Here is an 8,194-nt window from a genome sequence, read left to right on the forward strand (position 1 = left end):
ACCACTCCAAGGGTAGTGAACACCACGCCACGGGTAGTGAACACCACGCAAAGTGTTTTGAACACTACGCCAAGGGTAGTGAATACCATGCTAAGGGTAGTGAACACCATGTTAAGGGTAGTGAACACCATGCCAGAGGTAGTGAACACCACGCCATGGGTAGTGAACACCACACCAAGAGGAGTGAACACCATGCCAAGGGTAATAAACACCACGCAGAGGCAGTGAACAACAACCCAAGGGTAGTGAACAACATGCCAAGGACAGTAAACACCACGCCAAGGATAGTGAACACCACGCCAAGTGTAGTGAACACCACGCCAAGGGAAGTGAACACCACGCTAATGGAAGTGAACATCATGCCAAGGGGAGTGAACACCACACATAAGGTAGTGAACACCATGTCAAGGGTAGTGAACATCATGCCAAGGGTAATGAACACCACGCCAAGGGTAGTGAACACCACGCCAAGGGTAGTGAACACCACGCAAAGGGTAGTGAACACAACGTTAAGGGTAGGGAACACCACGCTAAGGGTAGTGAACACCGTGCTAGGAAGGGAACACCACGCCAAGGGTAGTGAACAACATGCCAAGGGTAGTGAACACCACGCCAAGGGTAGTGAACACCACGCCAAGGGTAGTGAACACCATGTCAAGGGTAGTGAACACCACGCCAACGGTAGTGAACACAACGCCAAGGGTAGTGATCACCACGCTATGGGTAGTGAACACCACGCTAAAGGCAGTGAACACCACACCAAGGGTAGTGAACACCACGCCAAAAATAGTGAACACCACGTCAAGGGTAGTGAACACCACGCCAAGGGTAGTGAACACCATGCCAAGAGTAGTGAACACCACGCCAAAGTTAGTGAACACCACGTTAAAAAATCATCGAATTTAGCAATATTTTGACCTTTATCATCCCCTTTTCCTTTATGTGATTTAAACAAAATATCATCGAAGTAGGCCGTTTTTCCACGTTTTTGTGAATTTTCAGTTTAATGTTATTAATTCATTAAATATACGGTAAAAATTATGCAAACACATAATTGATCAGAAAATAACCTTAAATATTTCATTTTCAATCATCTATTTGTTTCCGTTAAAATAATAAGTAAGATATTGAAAAGGGGAGAAGTTCTGTTTTTATTGCATATATCGACGTTTTCAGCCGGATTAGAACGGTTTTACGTGTACATCTTCCATCGGTAATATAAACGGAAATCAGGAACATTTTAGTTAATTTTAATGAAAACACATTGATTTTTATCATTTGTATTGGAAGCAACATCTTTATACGTCTTTTCTAGGGTCTAAAAAATACGAAACGTCGCTTCATGATTTGAAGTTAAATCCTCAAATTTGGCATAATAATGACTTTTTCACGTTTTTCATGTAATTTGATATTACGTAAATATATTCATTTTTACCAATATTTCGATACTATTTCATGTAGTATCACAATATGTGATTTGGCCTTCAAATCTCAGATTTTCGCATAATATTGCATTTTAAGCAAGTTTTCTTGCATTTTGTTTCGTACTAAAATTCATCGAATTCAGCAATATTTTGACGTTAATCATCCCTTTTCCTTTATGTGATATAAACAAAATATCATCGAATTAGGCAATATTTTGCTGTTTTTCCACGTTTTTGTGAATTTTCAGTTTATTGCTATTAACTCATTAAATATACGATAAAATAGATGCAAACACATAATTGATTAGAAATTAACCTTAAACACTTCATTTTCAATCAACTATTTGTTTCTCGTTAAAATACTGAGTAAGATATTGGAAAGGGGAGAAGTTCGGTTTTTATTGCATATATCGACGTTTCAGCCGGATTAGAGCGGTTTTAAGTGTACATCTTCCATCGGAAATATAAACGGAAAATCAGGAACATTTTAGTCAATTCTAATGAAAACACATTGATTTTTATCATTTGTATTTGAAACAACATTGTCATATGTCTTTTCTTGGATCTAAATAATACGAAACCTTGCTCTATGATTTGAAGTTAAAATCCTCAAATATGGTAATATAATGACTTTTTTCACGTTATTCATGTATTGTGATTTTACGTATATATATTCGTTTTTACCAATATTTCGATACTACTTCATGTTTTCTCACGATATGTGATTTGGCCTTCAAATCTCAGAATATCCCAAATTTTGCATTTTTAAGCAAGTTTTCTTGCATTTTGTTTAGTACTAAAAATCATCGAATTCAGCAATATTTTGACGTTTATCATCCCCTTTTCCTTTAGGTGATATAAACAAAATATCATCGAATTAGGCAATATTTTGCTGTTTTTCCACGTATTTGTGAATTTTCAGTTTATTGCTATTAATTCATTAAATATACGATAAAAATGATGCAAACACATAATTGATTAGAAAATCACCTTAAACACTTCATTTTCAATCATCTAATTGTTTTTCGTTAAAATACTGAGTAAGATATTGAAAAGGGGAGAAGTTCAGTTTTTTTTGCATATATTGACGTTTCAGCCGGATTAGAGCGGTTTTACGTGTACATCTTCCATCGGTAATATAAAAGGAAAATCAGGAACATTTTAGTCAATTCTAATGAAAACACATTGATTTTTATCATTTGTATTTGAAACAACATTGTCATATGTCTTTTCTTGGATCTAAATAATACGAAACCTCGCTCTATGATTTGAAGTTAAAATCCTCAAATATGGTAATATAGTGACTTTTTTCACGTTATTCATGTAGTGTGATTTTACGTATATATATTCGTTTTTACCAATATTTCGATACTACTTCATGTTTGCTCACGATATGTGATTTGGCCTTCAAATCTCAGAATTTCGCAAATTTTGCATTTTTAAGCAAGTTTTCTTGCATTTTGTTTTGTACTAAAAATCATCGAATTTAGCAATATTTTGACCTTTATCATCCCCTTTTCCTTTATGTCATTTAAACCAAATATCGAATTAGGCAATATTTTACCGTTTTTCGACGTTTTTGTGAATTTTCATTTTATTGTTATTATTTCATTAAATATACGAGAACAAATATGCAAACACATAATTGATCAGAAAATAACTTTAAATACTTCTTTTTCAGTCATCTATTTGTTTCTCGTTAAAATACTGATTAAGATATTGAAAAGGGGAGAAGTTCATTTTTTTTTGTATATATCGACGTTTCAGCCGGATTAGAGCGGTTTTACGTGTCCATCTTCCATCGGTAATATAAACGGAAAATCAGGAACATTTTAGTCAATTCTAATGAAAACACATGGATTTTTATCATTTGTATTTGAAACAACATTGTCATATGTCTTTTCTTGGATCTAAATAATACGAAACCTCGCTCTATGATTTGAAGTTAAAATCCTCAAATATGTTAATATAGTGACTTTTTTCACGTTATTCATGTAGTGTGATTTTACGTATGTATATTCGTTTTTACCAATATTTCGATACTACTTCATGTTTGCTCACGACATGTGATTTGGCCTTCAAATCTCAGAATTTCGCAAATTTTGCATTTTTAAGCAAGTTTTCTTGCATTTGGTTTTGTACTAAAAATCATCGAATTTAGCAATATTTTGACCTTTATCATCCCCTTTTCCTTTATGTCATTTAAATCAAATATCGAATTAGGCAATATTTTACCGTTTTTCGACGTTTTTGTGAATTTTCATTTTATTGTTATTATTTCATTAAATATACGAGAACAAATATGCAAACACATAATTGATCAAAAAATAACTTTAAATACTTCCTTTTCAGTCATCTATTTGTTTCTCGTTAAAATACTGAATAAGATATTGAAAAGGGGAGAAGTTCTGTTTTTATTGCATATATCGACGTTTCAGCCGGATTAGAACGGTTTTACGTATACAGCTTCCATCGGTAATATAAACCGAAAATCAGGAACATTTTAGTTAATTTTAATGAAAACACTTTGATTTTTATCATTTGTATTGGAAGCAACATCTTTATACGTCTTTTCTAGGGTCTAAATAATACGAAACCTTGCTCAATGATCCGATGTTAAAATCCTCAAATTTGGTATAATAATGACTTTTTTCACGTTTTTCATGTAGTTTGATATTACGTAAATATATTCATTTATACCAATATTTTGATACTATTTCATGTTGTATCATGATATGTGCTTTGGCCTTCAAATCTCAGATTTTCGCATAATATTGCATTTTAAGCAAGTTTTCTTGCATTTTTTTTCGTACTAAAAATCATCGAATTTAGCAACATTTTGACCTTTATCATCCCCTTTTCTTTCACGTCATTTAAACCAAATATCGAATTAGGCAATATTTTGCCGTTTTTCCACGTTTTTGTGGTTTTTCATTTTATTGTTATTATTTCATTAAATATACGAGAACAAATATGCAAACACATAATTGATCAGAAAATAACCTTAAATACTTACTTTTCAGTCATCTATTTGTTTCTCGTTAAAATACTGAATAAGATATTGAAAAGGGGAGAAGTTCTGTTTTTATTGCATATATCGACGTTTCAGCTGGATTAGAGCGGTTATACGTGTACATCTTCCATCGGTAATATAAACGGAAAATCAGGAATATTTTAGTTAATTCTATTTAAAACACATTGATTTTTATCATTTGTATTTGAAACAACATTGTCATATGTCTTTTCATTGATCTAAATAATACGAAACCTCGCTCCATGATTTGAAGTTAAAATCCTCAAATATGGTAATATAGTGACTTTTTTCACGTTATTCATGTAGTTTGATTTTACGTATATATATTCATTTTTACCAATATTTCGATACTACTTCATGTTTTCTCACGATATGTGATTTGGCCTTCAAATCTCAGAATTTCGCAAATTTTGCATTTTTAAGCAAGTTTTAATGCATTTTGTTTTGTACTAAAAATCAACGAATTTAGCAATATTTTGACCTTTATCATCCCCTTTTCATTTATGTGATATAAACAAAATATCATCGAATTAGGCAATATTTTGCTGTTTTTCCACTTTTTTGTGAACTTTCAGCTTATAGGTATTAATTCATTATATATACGATAAAAATGATGCAAATACATAATTGATTAGAAATTAAACTTAAACACTTCGTTTTCAATCAACTATTTGTTTCTCGTTAAAATACTGAGTATGATATTGGAAAGGGGAGAAGTTCTGTTTTTATTGCATATATCGACGTTTCAGCCGGTTTAGAGCGGTTTTACGTGTACATCTTCCATTGGTAATATAAACGGAAAATCAGGAACATTTTAGTTAATTCTAATGAAAACACATTGGTTTTTATCATTTGAATTTGAAACAACATTGTCATATGTCTTTTCTTGGATCTAAATAATACGAAACCTCGCTCTATGATTTGAAGTTAAAATCCTCAAATATGGTAATATAGTGATTTTTTTCACGTTATTCATGTAGTTTGATTTTACGTATATGAATTCGTTTTTACCAATATTTCGATACTACTTCATGTTCTCTCATGATATGTGATTTGGCCTTCAAATCTCAGAATTTCGCAAATTTTGCATTTTTAAGCAAATTTTATTGCATTTTGTTTTGTACTAAAAATCATCGAATTAACAATATTTTGACCATTATCATCCCCTTTTCCTTTATGTGATTTAAACAAAATATCATCGAATTAGGCAATATTTTGCCGTTTTTCCACGTTTTTGTGAATTTTCATTTTATTGTTATTAATTCATTAAATATACGATAAAAATTATGGAAACACATAATTTATCAGAAAATAACCTTAAATACTTCATTTTCAATCATCTATTTGTTTCTCGTTAAAGTACTGAGTAAGATATTGAAAAGGGGAGAAGTTCTGTTTTTATTGCATATATCGACGTTTCAGCCGGATTAGAGCCGTTTTACGTGTACATCTTCCATCGGTAATATAAACGGAAACTCAGGAACATTTTAGTTAATTCTAATGAAATCACATTGATTTTTATCATTTGTATTGGAAGCAACATCTTTATACGTCTTTTCTAGGGTCAAAAAAATACGAAACGTCGCTCTATGATTCGAAGTTAAAATCATCAAATTTGGTTTAATAATGACTTTTTTCACGTTTTTCATGTAGTTTGATATTACGTAAATATATTCCTTTTTAACCAATATTTCCATACTATTTCATGTAGTATCACAATATGTGCTTTGGCCATCAAATCTCAGATTTTCGCATAAAATTGCATTTTAAGCAAGTTTTCTTGCATTTTGTTTCGTACTAAAAATCATCGAATTCAGCAATATTTTGACGTTTATCATCTCCTTTTCCTTTATGTGATATAAACAAAATATCATCGAATTAGGCAATATTTTGCTGTTTTTCCACGTTTTTGTGAACTTTCAGTTTATTGCTATTAATTCATTAAATATACGATAAAAATGATACAAACACATAATTGATTAGAAAATCACCTTACACACTTCATTTTCAATCAACTATTTGCTTCTCGTTAAAATACTGAGTAAGATATTGGAAAGGGGAGAAGTTATGTTTTTATTGCATATATCGACGTTTCAGCCGGATTAGAGCGGTATTACGTGTACATCTTCCATCGGTAATATAAACGGAAAATCACAAACATTTTAGTTAATTCTAATGAAAACACATTGATTTTTATCATTTGTATTTGAAACAACATTGTCATATGTTTTTTCTTGGATCTAAATAATACGAAACCTCGCTCTATGATTTGAAGTTAAAATCCTCAAATATGGTAATATAGTGACTTTTTTCACGTTATTCATGTAGTGTGATTTTACGTATATATATTCGTTTTTACCAATATTTCGATACTACTTCATGTTTTCTCACGATATGTGATTTGGCCTTCAAATCTAAGAATTTCGCAAATTTTGCATTTTAAGCAAGTTTTCTTGCATTTTGTTTTGTAGTAAACATCATCGAATTTAGCAATATTTTGACCTTTATCATCCCCTTTTCCTTTATGTGATTTAAACAAAATATCATCGAATTAGGCCGTTTTTCCACGTTTTTGTGAATTTTCAGTTTATTGGTATTAATTCATTATATATACGATAAAAATTATGCAAACACATAATTGATCAGAAAATACCCTTATATATTTCATTTTCAATCATCTATTTGTTTCTCGTTAAAATACTGAGTAAGATATTGAAAAGGGGAGAAGTTCTGTTTTTATTGCATATATCGACGTTTTCAGCAGGATTAGAACGGTTTTACGTGTACATCTTCCATCGGTAATATTACCCGAAAATCAGGAACATTTTAGTTAATTTTAATGAAAACACATTGATTTTAATCATTTGTATTGGAAGCAACATCTTTATACGTCTTTTCTAGGGTCTAAAAAATACGAAACGTCGCTTCATGATTCGAAGTTAAAATCCTCAAATTTGGCATAATAATGACTTGTTCACGTTTTTCATGTAGTTTGATATTACGTAAATATATTCATTTTTACCAATATTTCGATACTATTTCATGTAGTATCACGATATGTGATTTGGCCGTCAAATCTCAGATTATCGCATAATATTGCATTTTAAGCAAGTTTTCTTGCATTTTGTTTCGTACTAAAAATCATCAAATTCAGCAATATTTTGACGTTAATCATCCCCTTTTCCTTTATGTGACATAAACAAAATATCATCGAATTAGGCAATATTTGGCTGTTTTTCCACGGTTTTGTGAATTTTCAGTTTATTGTTATTAATTCATTAAATATATGATAAAAATGATGCAAACACATAAATGATTATAAATTAACCTTAAACACTTCATTTTCAATCAACTATTTGTTTCTAGTTAAAATACCGAGTTAGATATTTAAAAGGGGAGAAGTTCTTTTTTATTTAAGGGTATAAAAAATATTTAAGGGTATTTTCTGATCAATTATGTGTTTGCATAATTTTTGTCGTATATATAATGAATTAATACCTTAAACTGAAAATTCACAAAAAACGTGGAAAAACGGCCTAATTCGATGATATTTAGTTTAAATCACATAAAGGAAAAGGGGATGATAAAGGTCAAAATATTGCTAAATTCGATGATGTTTACTACAAAACAAAATGCAAGAAAACTTGCTTAAAAATGCAAAATTTGCGAAATTCTTAGATTTGAAGGCCAAATCACATATCGTGAGAAAACATGAAGTAGTATCAAAATATTGGTA

The sequence above is a fragment of the Procambarus clarkii genome, chromosome 25, assembly GCF_040958095.1.
Source record: "Procambarus clarkii isolate CNS0578487 chromosome 25, FALCON_Pclarkii_2.0, whole genome shotgun sequence".
NCBI lineage: Eukaryota > Metazoa > Arthropoda > Malacostraca > Decapoda > Cambaridae > Procambarus > Procambarus clarkii.